General features: G+C 54.3%; 1 protein-coding gene and 1 pseudogene across 3 annotated transcripts in view; one reads left to right on the top strand and one right to left on the bottom strand.

Annotated features, from left to right (window-relative positions):
• Positions 1 to 17: 17 nt before the first annotated feature.
• On the bottom strand, positions 18 to 3,821 carry LOC309791815 (testis-specific serine/threonine-protein kinase 5-like; annotated as a pseudogene). Its single transcript has 8 exons — positions 3,682 to 3,821; positions 2,506 to 2,740; positions 2,026 to 2,130; positions 1,520 to 1,859; positions 1,079 to 1,203; positions 869 to 978; positions 383 to 537; positions 18 to 300 (listed from the first exon to the last, which is right to left on the bottom strand). The product of its transcript is annotated as a testis-specific serine/threonine-protein kinase 5-like (transcript).
• A 2,099-nt stretch (positions 3,822 to 5,920) lies between these two features.
• MROH1 (maestro heat like repeat family member 1) overlaps positions 5,921 to 16,826 on the top strand; it is a 65,984-nt gene continuing 55,078 nt past the window's right edge. For both annotated transcript variants that reach the window (XM_082601382.1, XM_082601381.1), the window contains exons 1-2: positions 5,921 to 6,007; positions 16,282 to 16,384. The gene's annotated coding sequence lies outside the window, so the exon portion shown is untranslated. The remainder of the gene's footprint in view (positions 6,008 to 16,281; positions 16,385 to 16,826) is intronic.

Raw genomic sequence — 16,826 nt, 5'->3', positions numbered from 1 at the left:
CACGCTCCCGCCCACCCTCAGTTAACCAAGTAGTGTCCAGGCATGTGGCGGATGGCAGACATGGAGCATAGCGACAGCGGACGCCTGGAGGGCCCACCGCGCGACTGGCCGTCTCCGTGCTCCAGAGTCCCAGCCCGGCAGAGTCGCACCTCGTCTCCGGGGAGACTCCGTGGGCTCCGGCGCCGGACCAGAGGCACTCTCAGGGTGGGTGCCCTGTTGCTGGGGTCGCCGCAGTTGCAGGAGCGTCCTTGGGGGATCTGAGCCCGCGCTGGGCTCCACGTTGTCTGGGGACGTTGGGAGCTAGGACGACTCAGGCTTCTCTGCAACTGACAGCAGTGGGAGGGTCAGGTGGGGCGCTGAGGAGCCACCCACCTGCCCCCACTGGTGGGCCTGCAGCACCCGGTGTGACGTCACCGAGCACGGTGCGGAAGAGCGCGTGCGTGGCGGGCAGCCTCCAGTGGTGCGCGGCCGCGTGCTACAGGCCCAGGCGCGCTCGCGGGTGCAGCTGGAGCAGGCCTCGGATCAGGTCCTGGCACTCTGCGGGTGAGGCCTCAAGGATGCGGCCTACAGGTGACACTGCCCCCCATCCCCCCGCCCTGTCGCGCCCCAGCCCACGGCCATCACCGCCAACAATGCCGGCAGCTTGGAGCGGTCATCCCATTCAGTCTTCCCAAACGGCCGTAGGGTGTCCGTGTTTCACACGTGGGGTGACAGGCAGAGAGAGGCGATGCGGCTGCCCTGGGCTAGTGCAGGGTTCAGGCTTAGCGGGGCCACCAGCCCATGTCCCCCTCTCCGGACCCGGCTCTCTCTTGCTGCCCACCTGTGTGCGGGCTGGGACGGGGGAGGGACACAGGGTGGAGGCGCTCACCTGGGGACAGGCCTGGCCGTAAGGTGGGGCCCCCGCACATCAGATACAGCATGCGGTGGGGCTGGCGCTCCTTGGGCAGTTCCCGGTCACCATGGCGTAGAGCACGACACCTCCAGGGGCGTGGGCTTCCCAAGGCGTGCCCCCTCCCCACCCCGCCACTCCCCTCCCCTCCCTAGGGGTCCTGGAGCCCGTGAGGTGGCGATCCCCGGCTCCACGGGTCAGCCTGCTCCCCGCTGTGCTTGCTCGTGAGGACCTCCAGGGCTGCGTAGGCCACAGAGCCGTAGAAGGTGCTCAGCCGCGAGTTTTAAGCCCCGACCGATTGGCAAAGCGGAAGTCTGCAGGGGGCATACAGGGAGGGTGGGTGGCGGGTGAGGGGCGGGGTGTAAGTGGGCTCCTGCGGGGTGGCTGTGTGGTGGGCATGGGGCGTGTGGGGTGACTGCAAGTGTGGCTCTGGGCGAGGGTGGGGTGTAGGCCTCCTAGGGGGGTTGAAGGACAAGGCAGACTGGGGTCAGAAGTCTGGAGCAAGCCAGTGTAGACGCTGGGTGCCTGGCTGGGGCAAGAGTGGGGTACATGTGGCCCGCAGAAGTGGAAGACCTCGGTCAGAGTTGGTGCAGGCTGGGGGCAGGGTTGGGGGCTGGGCCGCAGGCTCACCGCTCAGCTTTAGGAAGCCTCCGTCATCTAGCAGGATGTTCTCACACTTTAGGTCCCTGCATGGGGAAGGAGAGGTGAGGCTGGGCCTGAGCTCAGGCGGGTCTCCATGCGGTGGGCGGGTGGGCTGGGCGGCGCCCTCAACTGCCATGCCTGAGTTGGGGCAGTGCGCCACAGCACTGACTAGCTGCTGGAACAGCCTGTGGGCCTCCTGCTCCAGCCCCGGGCAGCGGCAGTGGTCGGACACGGCATTGATGTGCTCCAGCAGGTCACCACGGGCCGCCGTCTCCAGCACCAAATAGGCGTGCCAGCTGTTCCGGTAGGTCTCATAGAGCTGCACGTACTGGGTCCCGTCCGCCTACCATCACCCCGAGGAGGGGCCGTCAGTTGCACTGGTTTGGGGTCTCAGGATGGGGCTGGGCTCGAGCGTAAGGGTCCCAGGAGGGGAAGGGGGCAGGCTTGGGCTGGGCAGGAGGGGACCAGGATGTCTTGGGGTCTCTGCCCACCACGTTCAGGTGCTTGTAGGTAGCAGTGAGTGACGAGATCTCACAGGGCAGGAACTTGCAGGAGAACTCCACAGAGGCCTCAGCGGTGGAGACGATCTTGATAGCCACCTGCGGGGGTGGAGGGTGGCCACTGTGCGAAGACCACAGCCCCTCGGGGGCGGGATGTGGCAGAACAGGCCCTGTGGCCTTTGTGCATGTTGCTGAACTTGGCCGGGGCAAGGCTCGGTGAGCAGCGTCCATGGGGGGCAGCTCTGATCTCCTGCTCACTCCTGTCCCAGGCACTTACGTGTTCAAGGGGTCCGGAACTGGGAGTCATCAGCCTGCCCGAGCCTTGGCCTTCAGGGAGGATCCAGGACCAGGAGGGAGCCGGAGCGCCTGGGAAGTGCCTGGGTGGGGTTAGGACAGGGGCCTCAGGGCTGGTGAACCGGCTGGAGGGTGAACCATGGATCCCCCACCGCGTGGGGAGGAGGCGGCCTGCCTCACCGTGGTGTGGGACTTGCCCCTCAGGTCAGAGGCCAGCTTGGAGTTGTGCTGTATGCACTCCTGCGTGGCATAGGCCAGGTGGACTTTGGAGAAGGCCCCAGAGCCGATCTTCTTGGAGGAAGGCAGGTAGCTGTTCCTGCTTTCGCATACCTGCTCCATGAAGGCTGTCTGGTCTGACCTTCTGGAGGTCAGGGCACTGCGGAAGGGGTTGGGGCCATCCAGCTCACCACAGGGCCTTGGGGATGGGGGACGGGAGGCATGACTGAGGCCTGACGTGTGTTAGCGGGACAGGGGTGATGGGGCTGCAGGAGGCCAGCTGGGACCTGCGCCCCCTCAAGGCTGCAGCCAAGCTTCTGAAGTCTTGCTGGGACTGGGGCAGAGACAGGGGAGGGACCAGGACTGAGAGCTCGGGGTGGGAGGCTAACACAGCTGCACAACCATGGACTGGCATGGGGGAAGGTAGGCTCTGGGATAGCAGGGGCAGATTCTAGAATGGAAGGTTCTAGAGCTGCACCTGCGGTGTGCCCTCAAAGGGGGTGTCCTCTCCCCCAGGACCAGCTTGCCCTAAGAACATCTTGCCGGAGCCAGCCCTGCCCTGCGTGAGGCCCATTCTCTGGGGTGAGAACCCCAAGGGCCAAGAGGCCTTCTTTTGGCGGTGCTGTAAGGCTTGCAGGATCTTACTTCCCTGACCAGGGATTGAACCCGGGCCTTGGGCAGTGAAAGTGCCAAGTCACATCCACTGGCCTGGGGACTTCTCTGGTGGCACCGCAGTTAAGAATCCGCCTGCCAGTGCAGGAGACCCCGGTTATCTCTGGTCCAGGAAGATCCCACATGCCACGGAGCAACTAAGCCCGTGTGCCATAACTACTGAGCCTGCGTTCTAGAGCCCACGAGCCACTACTACTGAAGCCCACGCGCCTAGAGTCTGTTCCACAATTAGAGAAGCCACCGCAATCAGAAGCCCACGCACCGCAATGAAGAGTAGTCCCTGCTCACCACAACTAGAGAAAGCCCACGCGCAAAAGTGAAGACCCAATGCAGCCAAAAAACACAAACAAACAAACAAAAAAACCACTGGCCAGCCAGAGAATTCCCAAAGCCACCCATCCTTCCTCTGCTGAGGCCTGGAAGCTTCTGCTCAGGCCAAGACCTGCTGCAGAGGCCTTTCCCCCAGACCTCTCTACACACTTGATGACACGTTCCCAAGCAAGCAAGTAACCCTTGCCCCCGCTTGAGTCCACCTCAAACCCCCAGCTCCAGGAGAGATGCGCCAACACGGTCCCTCCCTTCTGCTGGCCCCTGGAGTCTTCTACCATGGGGAGTAGCAGCCAATATTTCCTGAGTGCCTGCTGTGAGCCAGGTGCTGTTCTAAGCTGCAACTACCAGCTCCCAGAGCCCTGCTCCTGTGCACAGACCACACCCGACGTGCCTGTCCTGTGGTAGGCAGTTCACACCCAGGATTTCAAATCTGAGCACCACCAAGCGATGCCCCCTTTCCAGACGACACAACTGAGGCCCAAGTCGTAGTCTCTCTTCTGTGAGCTGGACGGCACAGTGGCTGGGGGCTGCCGTCCTGGCAGTGTCTGTGGACTGGACTTGTCCCCACTGGGATCCACGGTCCATGGGGTACTCCCACTGCAGGGAAAGCCTTAGAATGCTTGGAATTGAACTGCTGTGACACATTTCGTCATCCCTGCTGGGCTGTGAGCTGCTTGAGAACGAGGCTGGTGCTTGATATTCCCTTGCTCACCCACGACCCTTGTCTAGCAAACTGCCTGGAGTTTAGAAAATATGGACAAACTAACTGGTTTGCTACTGACCTGGGGGTTAGGAAAAGAGAAGCTGCTCCAGGTATTTCAAGGGGAGGGTAACGTTATATTTGTCTTTCTCTGACTGACTTCGTTTAGCATGATGATCTCCAGGTCCGTCCATGTCCCTGCAAATGGCATTATTTCATTCTTTTTTGTGGTTGAGGAGTAGTCCATTGTATATATGTGCCACACCTTCTTTATCCATTCATCTGTCAGTGGACACTTAGGTTGCTTCCATGTCTTGGCTGTTGTACTGCTATTAACACTGGGGTGCATGTATCTTTTCAACTTATAGTTTACTCCAGATATATGCCCAAGAGTGGGATTGCTGGCTCATATGGCAACTCTATTTTGGGTTTTTTGAGGAACCCCCATGCTGTCTGCCATAGTGGCTGCACCACTTCACATTCACACCAACAGTGTAGGAGGGCTCCCTTTTCTCCACACCCTCTCCAGCATTCGTTATTTGTAGACTTTTTAATAATGGCCATTCTGACTGGTGTCAGGTAGTACCTTATTATAGTTTTGATTTGCATTTCTCTAATTAGCAATGTTGAGTATCTTTTCATGTGCCTATTGGCCATCTGTATGTCTTCTTTGGAGAAACGTCTTCTGTGCATTTAAAAAAAAAATAAATTTATTTTATTTATTTTACTTTTGACTGAGTTGGGTCTTCGTTGCTGCATGCAGGCTTTCTCTAGTTGTAGTGAGCCGGGGCTACTCTTCGTTGCAGTGGGTGGGCTTCTAATTGCAGTGGCTTCTCTTATTGTAGAGCATGGGCTCTAGGCATGCTGGCTTCAGTAGTTGTGGCGCGTGGGCTCAGTAGTTGTGCGCTGCGGGCTCTAGAGTGCAGGCTCAGTAGTTGTGGCGCACAGAGTTGCTCCGCAGCATGTGGGATCTTCCCGGACCAGGGCTCAAACCCGTGTCCCCTGCATCGGCAGGTGGACTCTCAACCACTGCGCCACCAGGGAAGCCCTATGCCTGCTCATCTTGATTCTCACGGTCTGTTGGCGTACTGGACGTGTGCCTCCAGTTTGCGTGTGTGTACCTGTCTGTGGAGGGTTCCTCGGCCTTGGGGTCTCTGGGGTGTTGGTTGGGTGTTCAGTGTGTGTTCATGTGTGAGAGATATAGGACATGACAGTGCCTGTGTGTGTCCAGGTCAGGCCCACCTGGCGTGTGTACCTGGACAGGTATGTGCTTGTGAGAGGACCGGCTTTGGGCGCACTGAGGCGCCGAGCCGGCGTCGCCGATGCCTCTCCCGCTATGTGGGGCGGTGCCTGTGTGCCGGGATCATCGCGGTGTAAATGTCGTACGAGGAAACAGAGGAGTGGGACGGGAGCCGCTTCCTGCGCCTGCGCAGTGGCCGGCCGCACGCCTTGAGGCCGACAGGGCGGCCCTACTGGCGCCCAGCAGTCAGGTGTGGAGATCACGGGGCGGCCGGGGGCGGGGCCGAGCGCGAGGCGGAGTTTGCGCACTCTGACTCTCTGGGGTTCGGGAGACCCGGTGGAGAGGGCGAGAGGGACGCCCCTGCGACCAGTGAGCGCAGAGATCGCTTGGGGGCGGGGCCGGGCTGCCGCGCGCCAGGCCACGGTTGGTGGGGGGGGCGGTGGGCTCGCGGCGTGGCCCCGCCCACTCCGGTCAGCGGCAGGCGGGAGGGCGGTGCCCCGGCAGCAGCTGCCGCGGCTCCTCAGGTAAACGGGGCCGGGGATCGGGGCTGGCGGCGGTAACTCGGCGAGGCGCCCCTCGGGGAAGCCGGGGCTGCGGACTCTCGGGCCGCCCCCTTGGCCAGGCCGCCGTGGTAAACCGAGTCAGGGGGCGCCTCTCCAAGGTCACCGGGCGAGCGCGGAAAGGGTCCCGGGCGTCGCGGGGCCGAGCCCACCCGCTTCCCCGGACTCAGGTGCGCCCAACCCCGCGCGGAGCCGGATTTGCCGCGTCACAACCCGGAAGAGTGCCCTGGGAGCCGAGCCGCTCACATTCTTCCTCGCAACGGCATGGGGAGCCCGGCCCCCGTGCCCGTCCCCTCCCAGGGCGGGGCTCGGGGTACCTGGTCTCTGTGCCCGTCTCCTCCCTGGGGGGCGCTCGGTCCCCAGTCCTGGCGCCTGTCACTCCGGAGGCGTGTGGTCCACGTCCTCGCTTCCCCGGGGGGAAAACGGGGTCCTCTCTATGGGAAGCTAAGCCTAAACCCGAGAGTCCCAACGCGCAGGGGCCGCTGTATTCGTTCCATTTTCCCGTTGACTGTAGAGCAGGGAGGTACTTTGTCCACAGTCCTGAGGATTAGTGGTCACGTAAGGTAGGCGTGAAGCCGGAGGGCTGCAGGACGTCCCGCTCTCAATCCAGGTGAGAGCTGCGTGGTGCTAGGCCAGGGCTGGCTCCCAGTCCCTGGGCTCCTAGGCCCCAGTTTGGGTTCTGGTTTTCCTGGAGCGCCAGCACAGCTACGGCCTGAGGTTCCCCTTTGCTGGCCCAGCCGGGGTCGGGGCGGGGCCGACTGGTGAGCTCAAGGGCAGTGAGGCACAAAGGGGTGTGGGGGGCAGAGGCGGCCTGTGTGGGGTGTAAGCGGGAGTGGCTGCCTGGTGGGGGGCAGGTGGGGTTGGGGTGGAGGCTGGCTTGTGGGGACCACTCTGGAAAGGGATGGTGGTAGAGGTGGGGAAGAAGGTGGTCAGTGAGTCACTGTAGGGTGTGGGGAGGGAGATGGAGGAACAGGAGGGGGCGATGCTGACCTCTGACCCACGTAGCTGAGTGCACGATGACGCAGGAAAAGAGGCAGGTGAGGTGGGGGTCGGGGAGAAGTCGGGGTGACGCTGGTGTTAGAGCTGTTGAGTGTGCGTGGCGCTGGTGGTCCAGATGGAGATGGCCAGCAGGCGCTGGGCCCCAGGAGACCCATGCGGGAATCATCAGTGTGGGACCCTTGAGCGGTGGCATGATTGTGACATGGCTGCCCCTATGGTCCTGGCAGCCAAAGGGCCTGGGGAGGCTGTTGTCAGCAGGCTCTTTGGCCATCATGGCTCAAGTGAGCACGTGTCTCTCGTCTCTCTTTGGTGTCAGAATAGGATCACCTGGAGTTGAGCTGTCTTGGTTACCTTGAAACCGACGTCCACGCTGCGGTGGATTGTTTGGACCTGCGTCTTGCTGTTTCTCACTCCTCCAAGGCTGTTTGCTGCCTGCTGAGGACCCTCAGTGGGTCAGAGGTGGAACCCGTGGGTGCTTGCTTGCTCCCTCGCCTTCACAGCTGTCGCCTGTGCCTGGAAGCAGGTGTCTGTGCTTATTTCAGACCCAGGGTCCACCAAGGCCCAGGTGGACAGCCGGGTCGCTGCTTGTCTGTGTTCAGCAGCCCCAGGTCTCGTGAGCCCCTTCATGGAGCTGAGTTACTTGACCTTCTTGAGGTCGGGCCCCAGGAAAGTTCCTGCTCAGTGCTCAAGGAACGTTGGCTACTGGATGTCATGAGAAATGTGCTTTCTCCACTGAGCTGGAGGGCCACCCAGTTTTGGGGGTGACACGGCTTGGCGTGGCTTATGTTGAGAAACGGTGTTCTCAAGGGACTGTGTTTCCTGGGTCATCTGCCCAGGTTCTTGTCGGTGACTCTGGAAGTTGATTCCTTCTCTAGCTCCTGTGCTAAGAGGGGAAGACCCTGGGCCTTGTGCGTGGGTGGGGGTGGGGAGTTCCCGTGACCCCCCAGGGCCTCCTGACTTCCCAGTCTCCCCTCACACACCTACCCTCCAGACCAGCTCCTGGCTGCCTCTGGGCTGGGCTGTGTGTGGCCTCCTTCGCCTCCCACACCCACTTCTGACCCCCCTCCGGCTCAGCAAAGTTGGCCCAGCACCTCTGTTAGCGTGTGCCAGTGCATGTGGCAGCCATAATACAAGTGGGCATCTTTCAGGCCAGGGGCTCTGTGGGTGGGGGCAGCACCTGGTGGGCATTACTAAATGCCATTGAATGGATGCTGAGTACAGGTGAGCGAGGAGGAGGGGTGGGAGAGGGAGGAGGGAGCTGCTTCTGCGCTCACCCACAGCGTGTCCAGCATGGGAAGGAGGACCCTGTTGGCCCTGCTCCGTGCCCTGTGCTGGGAGCATCTGGGCAGCTGTGGAGGGCAGTGCAGGAGCCAGTCCTGGCGGAGTCTCGCCCCATTGCTGACCAGCTGCTGACAGCACGTCCCTCGCAGACCTGCTTGGCCGTGCAGGTTAACGGAGATGGTGCCTCTTCGGTGCATCCTGTGGGACTCAGGGAGCCTCCCAGACGCGTCCGTCTCTGTAGCGTGTTCACCTTGATTTGCCATCAGCGCTGTGCTCACAGGTCTGTCTGCTCCACAGACCTCCTGGCCTGGGGCAGGGGCAGCAGGTGGAAATTTACAAAACCGGTCAAGCCCGGCTCTTCCACCAGCCAGGTAGTTTATACTTACTTGACTACCACCTTTTTCCAGTGCTTGTTTTTTAAAAAGTCTAACCAGATCCCTGATTGACACATGTGTGTTTTCTAACACTCTGTACTCATGGGAGGGCTTCTGTAGACGGATGTCGAGAGGTAGATGATCCCGTCACACAGTGCGACAGTTTGGGCTTGTGGGGGACCCTCCACAGGCTCTGCTGGTTGTCCGCACCTGTGTGGTGGCCACGGCAGTGACAACATCTGGTGCTGGCAGAGCGCAGCGGTGTGCAGGCCTCGCTCCCAGCCGCTCACTCGTGACGCGGGGAGAGCCCGGTCCTGGACTGGCCGTCTGCACGCCGCCCTCCTTCTTGGTTGCCTTGTTGATGCGGATGAGCTCCTTTGCATGTTCGTATTAGACAGATTAGCCTCTTGTCATACCTGTTATGAATGGTTTGACCTGTTTTGTCTTTTATTTCCTTTATGCTCCACTGAGGATGGGGTGAGTTGTGAGAGTGTACGGTTGTGGGCATAGGTGTATGTGTGTTTTTGACTTTCAGAAATTAAAAAAATTTATATAGTCCAACTGAACAACATTCATCAAGGTGTGTGGGTTTTTTTTTTTTATGGTACGCGGGCCTCTCACTATTGTGGCCTCTCCCATTGCGGAGCACAGGCTCCGGACGTGCAGGCTCAGCGGCCATGGCTCACGGGCCCAGCCGCTCCATGGCATGTGGGATCTTCCCGGACCAGGGCATGAACCCGTGTCCCCTGCATCGGCAGGTGGACTCCCAACCACTGCGCCACCAGGGAAGCCCAGTGTGTGTGGGTTTTTGTGTCTGGCTTAGAAAATCCTTTCCTACTCCAAGACTATAAAATGTGTACTTGTATTTTCTACTTAGGACTTACATTTCATTTTTACATGTAACACTTGTATCCATCTAGCATTTATTTTGGGGTAAGGAAAGATGCAGGGAAGACTAATTTTTTTCCCTAAGTGCCTAACTAGCTGTTCCAACACTATTGGCTAATCTGTCTTCATTATTTAAAATCCTCCCTTTCTTTTTCTTCCTTATTGGTGTTTATTTCTGGACTTTCTATACAATTCTGTTGATTTGTGCACCTCTTCTTGGAACAATAGCATAGTTTTAATTACGGTAGCCTTTTAATACGTTTTAACATAGGACAAATCCTTTTCACATACTTCTCAAAATTTATTTGGCTACTTTTGTACGTTGATTCTTCCATATGAACTTTGGAACGATTTTATCAAGTACCCTCCAGTAGCCCGATTCACATATTTGTAGATGAAGGAAAATTGACAGTTTTATAATATTGAGTCTTATGGGAGGATTTTGGGTCTTTTCCTTCAATGAACAGCTTTTGTTTGTGTTTTGAAATTGCGTGCATACTAAGGACATAAACCACAACTTTTCTCCCCAATCACAGTGCGCTGGAGCAGACTGGCACACACAGCTGTCACTGTTTGGAACCGATGCCACAGTCCCCGTAGGAGCCAGGGCTGCAGGAACACTGGGTCACCCGCTGGAGGGGTGCACTAAGGGACTGGCCCTTGAGGAATGAGTGGGTTTCCCGGGGTGGAGGGGGCAGGGCGGGGCAGGGTCCTTGTAGGGACCAACAGAAGCAGAGGTGCGAGAGCCGAAGCCCTGGCCCAGGGCGTTCAGGTGCTGGACGCCTGCAGCGTGATGGGCGAGAGAGAAGCAGAGAGGGGCTTGGGTCTAGGTTGCGACAGCCCTCGTTGAAGGTGTTGGTTTGATTCTGTGGGCAACGGTGAGGATCAGTGAGAAGCGATGTGACGTGATGTGACCTGCGTTTGACAAAGACCAGCACTCAGCGTGGAGGAAGTGGCCAAAGGCAGGGTTAGGTGAGGCGGCCACCAGGGATCAGCTCTCAGAGAAGGAGCAGGGCACCTGCTGTCTGATGTGCAGGGTGGGGGTGGAGTGAGGAGGTTGGGGGGCGCTGACGATGGTCATGGCATGTCTGTCACTGCGTGGTGGCCTTAGAGATGTTCGCTCGTTCAGTTGCCACTCCCTTAGCAGCATATTCAAAGAGCAGTGCTTGGACAAATTTCAGTTTATCAAGTTTTTCTTTTATAGATTTTGCTTTTGGTGTCAGTCATGGATATTTTCTTCTATGTTTCTTTCCAGAAGTTTCATAGTTTTGTTTTGTTTTTAAAGTCCTCCACACTTCATTTTATTTTTTTATTTTTTTGCGGTATGTGGGCCTCTCACTGTTGTGGCCTCTCCCGTTGTGGAGCACAGGCTCCGGACGCGCAGGCTCAGCGGCCATGGCTCATGGGCCCAGCCGCTCTGCAGCATGTGGGATCTTCCCGGACCGGGGCATGAACCCGTGTCCCCTGCATCGGCAGGCGGACTCTCAACCACTGCGCCACCAGGGAAGCCCAGAAGTTTCATAGTTTTAAGTTTCACATTTAGGTCTGTGGGTCATTTGGAGTTTTTGTGTGTGGTGTGAGGTATAGATTGGAGTTTACTTGTTGTATGTGGGTGTCCAGTTGTTCAGTACTGTTTGTTGAAAGACTATCTCTTCTCCACTCAGTTGCCTTTGTACCTTTGTTGAAAACTGGACATATGGGCTTCCCTGGTGGTGCAGCGGTTGAGAGTCCGCCTGCCGATGCAGGGGACACGGGTTCGCGCCCCGGTCCAGGAAGATCCCACATGCCGCGGAGCCTGTGCTCCGCAACAGGAGAGGCCACAGCAGTGAGAGGCCCACGTACTGAAAAAAAAAAAAAAAAAAAAAAACTGGACATATAAGTCCTGAAGTCAGGTAGTGTAAGTTCTCCAATTTTGTTTCGTTTTGTTTTTTTTCAGAGTTGTCTTGGCTATTCTAGGTCCTTTGCATTTCCACATGAGTTTAGAATCAGTTTGTCAATTTCTACAAAAAACATTCTTTTTGATTTGATTTGATTGGGAATGCCTTCAATCCGTAGATCCATTTGCAAAAAATTGATATCCTTGTACCGTATTTCTCTCCATTTATTTAAGTTTTCTTTAATATCTCTCAGCAGGTCCATCTTTTGTCAAGTGTATCCCTAAATATTTCATATAATTTTTGCCCAGTGGCAAATGATGTGGCTTTTTCAATTTTTGTTTATTGTTATTATATGGAAATACAGTTGTGTTTTTATTGTTAATTTTTTTAAACTTTATTTATTTTTGGCTGTGTTGGGTCTTCGTTGCTGTGCATGGGCTTTCTCTAGTTGAGGCGAGTGGGTGCTACTCTTCATTACGGTGCGCGGGCTCCTCACTGCGGTGGCTTCTCTTGTTGTGGAGCACGGGCTCTAGGTGTGTGGGCTTCAGTAGTTGTGGCACGTGGGCTCAGTAGTTGTGGCTTGTGGGCTCAGTAGTTGTGGCTAGTGGACTCTAGAGTGCAGGCTCAGTAGTTGTGGTGCACAGGCTTAGTTACTCTGTGGCATGTGGGATCTTCCCGGACCAGGGATTGAACCTGTGTCCCCTGCATTGGCAGGTGGATTCTTAACCACTGCGCCACCAAGGAAGCCCCATAAGTTGCTTTTTTAATGTTAATTTTATATCTTGTGATCTTGCTAGCTGACTTATTGATCTGGTTCCACTTGTAGATTCTGTAGGATTTTCTGCATAGATGGCCACATCATCTGTATATAAAAACAGTTTTACTTCTTTTTCAATTTGGATGCCTTATATTATTTTTTTTCCTTGCCTTATTGCATAGGCTAAAGCCTCCAGTATGATAGTGAAAAGAATGGGTGAGAGCAGGAATCCTTGCCTTGTCCCCCATCTTACAGGGATTGCATTTAGTCTTTTACCATTAAGGATGTTCTTATAGGTTTCCCTTAGGTGCTGTTTGTCAGGTTGTGGAAGTTCCCTTCTATTCCTGTTTGTTGATAATTTTTATTATAAGTGGATGTTGGATTGTGGCAAATGCTTTCTCTGCATTTATTGAGATGATTATATGGTTTTTATTTTTTGGTCTGTTAATGTGACTTACGTTGGCTGCACTTAAAAATACTCAACCAACCTTGCATTCATAGGATAAACCCAATTTAGTCATGATGTATTATCCTTTTTACATGTTGGATACGATTTGATAAAATATTGTCAAGAAATTTTGTGTCTATGAGGGATATTGGTCTATAGTTTTCATTATTTGTAGTATCTGTGTCTGGTTTTGTTATCAGAGTTATGCTGGCCTCAGAGAATCAGTTGGTAAGTGTTTTTATTTAGTTTTGGCTGCATTGAGTCTTTATTGCTGGGCATGGGCTTTTCTCTAGTTGCGGCGAGCAGGGGCTACTCTGTTGCGGTGCACGGGCTTCTCATTGTGGTGGCTTCTCTTGTTGCAGAGCACGGGCCCTAGGTGCGTGGGCTTCAGTAGTTGTGGTGTGCGGGCTCAGTAGTTGTGGCTTGTGGGCTCTAGAGCGCAGGCTCAGTAGTTGTGGTGCACAGGCTTAGCTGCCCGAGACTTGTTTTATTGCTCAGAATATGGTCAGTCTTGGTAAATGTTTCATGTGATTTTGGAAAAAACACATATTCTACTGTTAATGAATAGAGTGTTCTATAAATACTACTTAAGTTGGTTGACGGTATTGTTCAGGTCTTCTGTACCTTTAGCAATTTTCTGTACACTTGTTCTAACAATTACAGACAGAGGGGTGCTGAATTTCTACTATATTTTGGATTTGTCGATTTCTCCTTGCATTTTTATTAGGTTTGATTTTGTGTATTTTGAAGCTCTGTTATTAGGTGCATAAATGTTTAGAATTGTTATGTCTCTGTAATCCACTTTGTCTAATATTAATATAGTCACTCCGGCTTTTTTATGACTAGTTGTCAGCCTTGTTTTTCTTCTCCCATTCTTTTACTTTAGCCTCTTTATGTTAACATATTCAGTGTTTCCTGTGGTTTCTTGAATATATGAAATACAATTATAATCTAAATGTCCTTAACTAGTAGTTCTTTCCTCTGCATCATTTCTGGGTCAGTGTCTATTGATTGATTCATCCTCATTATGGGTTGAGTTTTCTTGCCTGTTTGCATGTCTGGTAATTTCTTTTTTAAAATAAATTTATTTATTTATTTACTTTTGGCTGCATTGGGTCTGCGTTGCTCTACGCAGGCTTTCTCTAGTTGCGGCGAGTGGGGGCTACTCTTCGTTGCAGTGCACAGGCTTCTCATTGCGGTGGCTTCTCTTGTTGCGGAGCACAGGCTCTAGGCATGCAGGCTTCAGTAGTTGTGGCATGCAGGCTCAGTAGTTGTGGCGCACCGGCTTAGCTGCTCTGTGGCATGTGGGATCTTCCCGGACCAGGGATCGAACCCATGTCCCCTGCATTGGCAGGCAGATTCTTAACCACTGCACCACCAGGGAAGTCCCTGCCTGGTAATTTCTGATTGGATGACAGACACTGTAATTTTACTTTGTTAGTGCTAGATGTTTTTGTGTTCCTATTATTATTCTCAAGCTTTGTTCTGGGTTGTGGCTAAGTTATTTGGGAACAGTTTGATCCTTTCAGGTCTTGCTTTTAGCTTTGTTAGGTGAAACCAGAATGGCCTTTAGCGTCGGGCTAATTTTACTTCTTTTTTTTCTTTGTCTTTTTTTGGCTGCGTGGCACAGCTTGCCGGATCTCAGTTCCCCGACCAGGGGTTGAACCCAGGCCATAGCAGTGAAAGCCTGGAATCCTAATCACCAGGCCATCAAGGAACTCCCTAATTTTACTTCTTTACTGAGCTGAAATCTTTTTTAGTGCCGTCCCCAGAACCCTGTGAGTTGTGATGTTTCCCCCGATTGCTGGGAGCAGGCCCGTTCCTGCCTCACTGTGAGCCCCAGGGATTATTTGCTGCTAATCCTTTTGGGTGGCTCTTTTCCTGGCCTTGCGTAATTTCTTCTTCTTCTTCTTCTTCTTTTTAAAAATAAATTTATTTATTTATTTTTGGCTGCATTGGGTCTTCGTTGCTGCGTGCAGCTTTCTCTAGTTGAGGCGAGTGGGGGCTACTCTTCGTTGCAGTGCGCAGGCTTCCCATTGTGGTGGCTTTTCTTGTTGCAGAGCTCGGGCTCTAGGCACGTGGGCTTTAGTAGTTGTGGCACGCGGGCCCAGTAGTTGTGGCACGCGGGCTCTAGAGCACAGGCTCAGTAGTTGTGGCGCACGGCATAGTTGCTCCATGGCATGTGGGATCTTCCCAGACCAGGGTTCGAACCCGTGTGCCCTGCACTGGCAGGCGGATTCTTAACCACTGCGCCACCAGGGAAGCCCCTGTAATTTCTTCTTAAACATCGTGCTTGTATTGGTTTTCTATTGCTGTGGTAACAAATTACTACAAACTTAGTGGCTCAAACAGCACATATTCATTATCTTAAAGTTCTTAAGGTCAGAAGGCTGACCTGGATCTCATGGGGCTAAAATTGGGTTGCTAGGGCTGTGCTCCTTTCCGGGGACTCTGGGGAGGATCTCTTTCCTGCTGTTTCAGATTGTTGGCAGAATTTGGTTCTTTATGGCTGTAGGACCAAAGTCCGTGTCTTCTTGCTGACTGTAAGCTGAGGGTTGTTCCCAGCTTCTATAGGTGCCCACATTCATTGGCTCAGAGCCTCCTTCCTCCATCTTCAAAGCCAGCCATGGTGGGTTTTCTTCCCATGCTTTGATTTTCTCCCCCTTTTTCCATCTCATCTCTCTGACACAGCTGGGAAAGGTTCTCTGCTTTTAAGAGCTTAGGCTGGTCTCACCCACATAATCCAGGGTAATTTCACCACCTCAAGGTCTGTACCCTTAATCCCATCTGCTAAGTCCCTTTGCCAGATAAGGTAACATATTCACATTCTGGGGATGAGGGCATGGGCATCTTTGGGGACATTATTCTATTGCCCCTGTGCTGGCTAGTAAGTCAGCTGAGTGACCAGGAGACCCTCTGCAGGTCTCTGGACTTCTCTCTGGTACTAGACCCTCCAAACTCCAGCAAGACTCAGGCCTCCCGAGATGCTCCCCGTCCTAACTCTGGGCCTTCCTGAGTGTCCTCAGCTGGATGTGCCCTATAGGTGATGAGCTGGAGTGATCTCAGGGCTTCATGCCCTTCGTTTCCTGTTGACCAGCAGCCTGAGAACTATGGCTTCACGTGTTTTGTTCAGTTTCTTAGTTGTTTTGATTGAGATGGCAAACTGGTCCATCCCTCCCAGGTGGGCTGGGGACTGACGTCTCTTATGCTTGTTTGCGTTTGCTGCCACTTGAGTCGAGTGAGCCCAGCTGTCTGCACTTGTGTGAAGGATGTTCCAGCTGGAGCTGGTTAGCCCCTTTTCTCTGAGGTGTGGACATAGACAGCTGTAGCTTTTCACAGGGCAAAGCCTCTGCCCCAGGAACTGGCTGCTTGCCTTGTAAACTCAGACCGGTTCTGGGAACTCAGGATGTGGGTTCCATGTGCGGGGGTGCCTGCCTCTGAGAAGTGTCCTGTGGGCTTTCTGAAGCCTGTGGCCAGTGCACCTCATACCTGCCTGCCAGCTGTGGCACTTTCCGCCTTTCAACTTTTCAGGGTGTGGGGTTTTTCTGCCACCTTCTTGCTCTGCTGCCAGTGGAATATGTGTTTTTATTTCTTGTTTTCCTTGTTACTTTCAGATGCTTTCCAGGAAGAAAGGGGGAACACCTTGCTGATGCCACCAGCTTCAAACCAATCCTCTCCACCTGCTTTCTGTCTGCCTGGGATTCCTGGAAGCTTCTGGTCTGCTAATTGTATCTTTTCTTGTTTTCTAGTGCTCTTGTGGGTTTGTCCTTTTAAAACATGCATCTTTTCTGTCATTTCACTGAAGTTTTGGTGGGATGGGTGAATGCTTAGGACCGGTGTGCCTTCTTGATCTAGAATTCTCACTTATTTTTTTAAAATTAATTAATTAATTAATTTTTGGTTGCGTTGGGTCTTCGTTGCTGTGCACGGGATTTATCTAGTTGCAGAGAGCAGGGGCTACTCTTTATTGTGGTGCATGGGCTTCTCCTTGTAGTGGCTTCTCTGCTTGCAGAGCACGGGCTCTAGGCGCACAGGCTCAGTAGTTGCAGCATGCGGGCTCAGTAGTTGTGGCTTACGGGCTCTAGAGCGCAGGCTCAGTAGTTGTGGCGCACAGGCTTAGTTGCTCTGCAGCATGTGGGATCTTCCCAGACCAGGGATC

The sequence above is a fragment of the Mesoplodon mirus genome (genome assembly GCF_964341445.2).
Source record: "Mesoplodon mirus genome assembly, chromosome: 16".
In the NCBI taxonomy this organism is placed as follows: domain Eukaryota; kingdom Metazoa; phylum Chordata; class Mammalia; order Artiodactyla; family Ziphiidae; genus Mesoplodon; species Mesoplodon mirus.
Note: the sequence above shows the minus strand (reverse complement) of the source record. Positions and strands in the feature narration are given on the sequence as shown.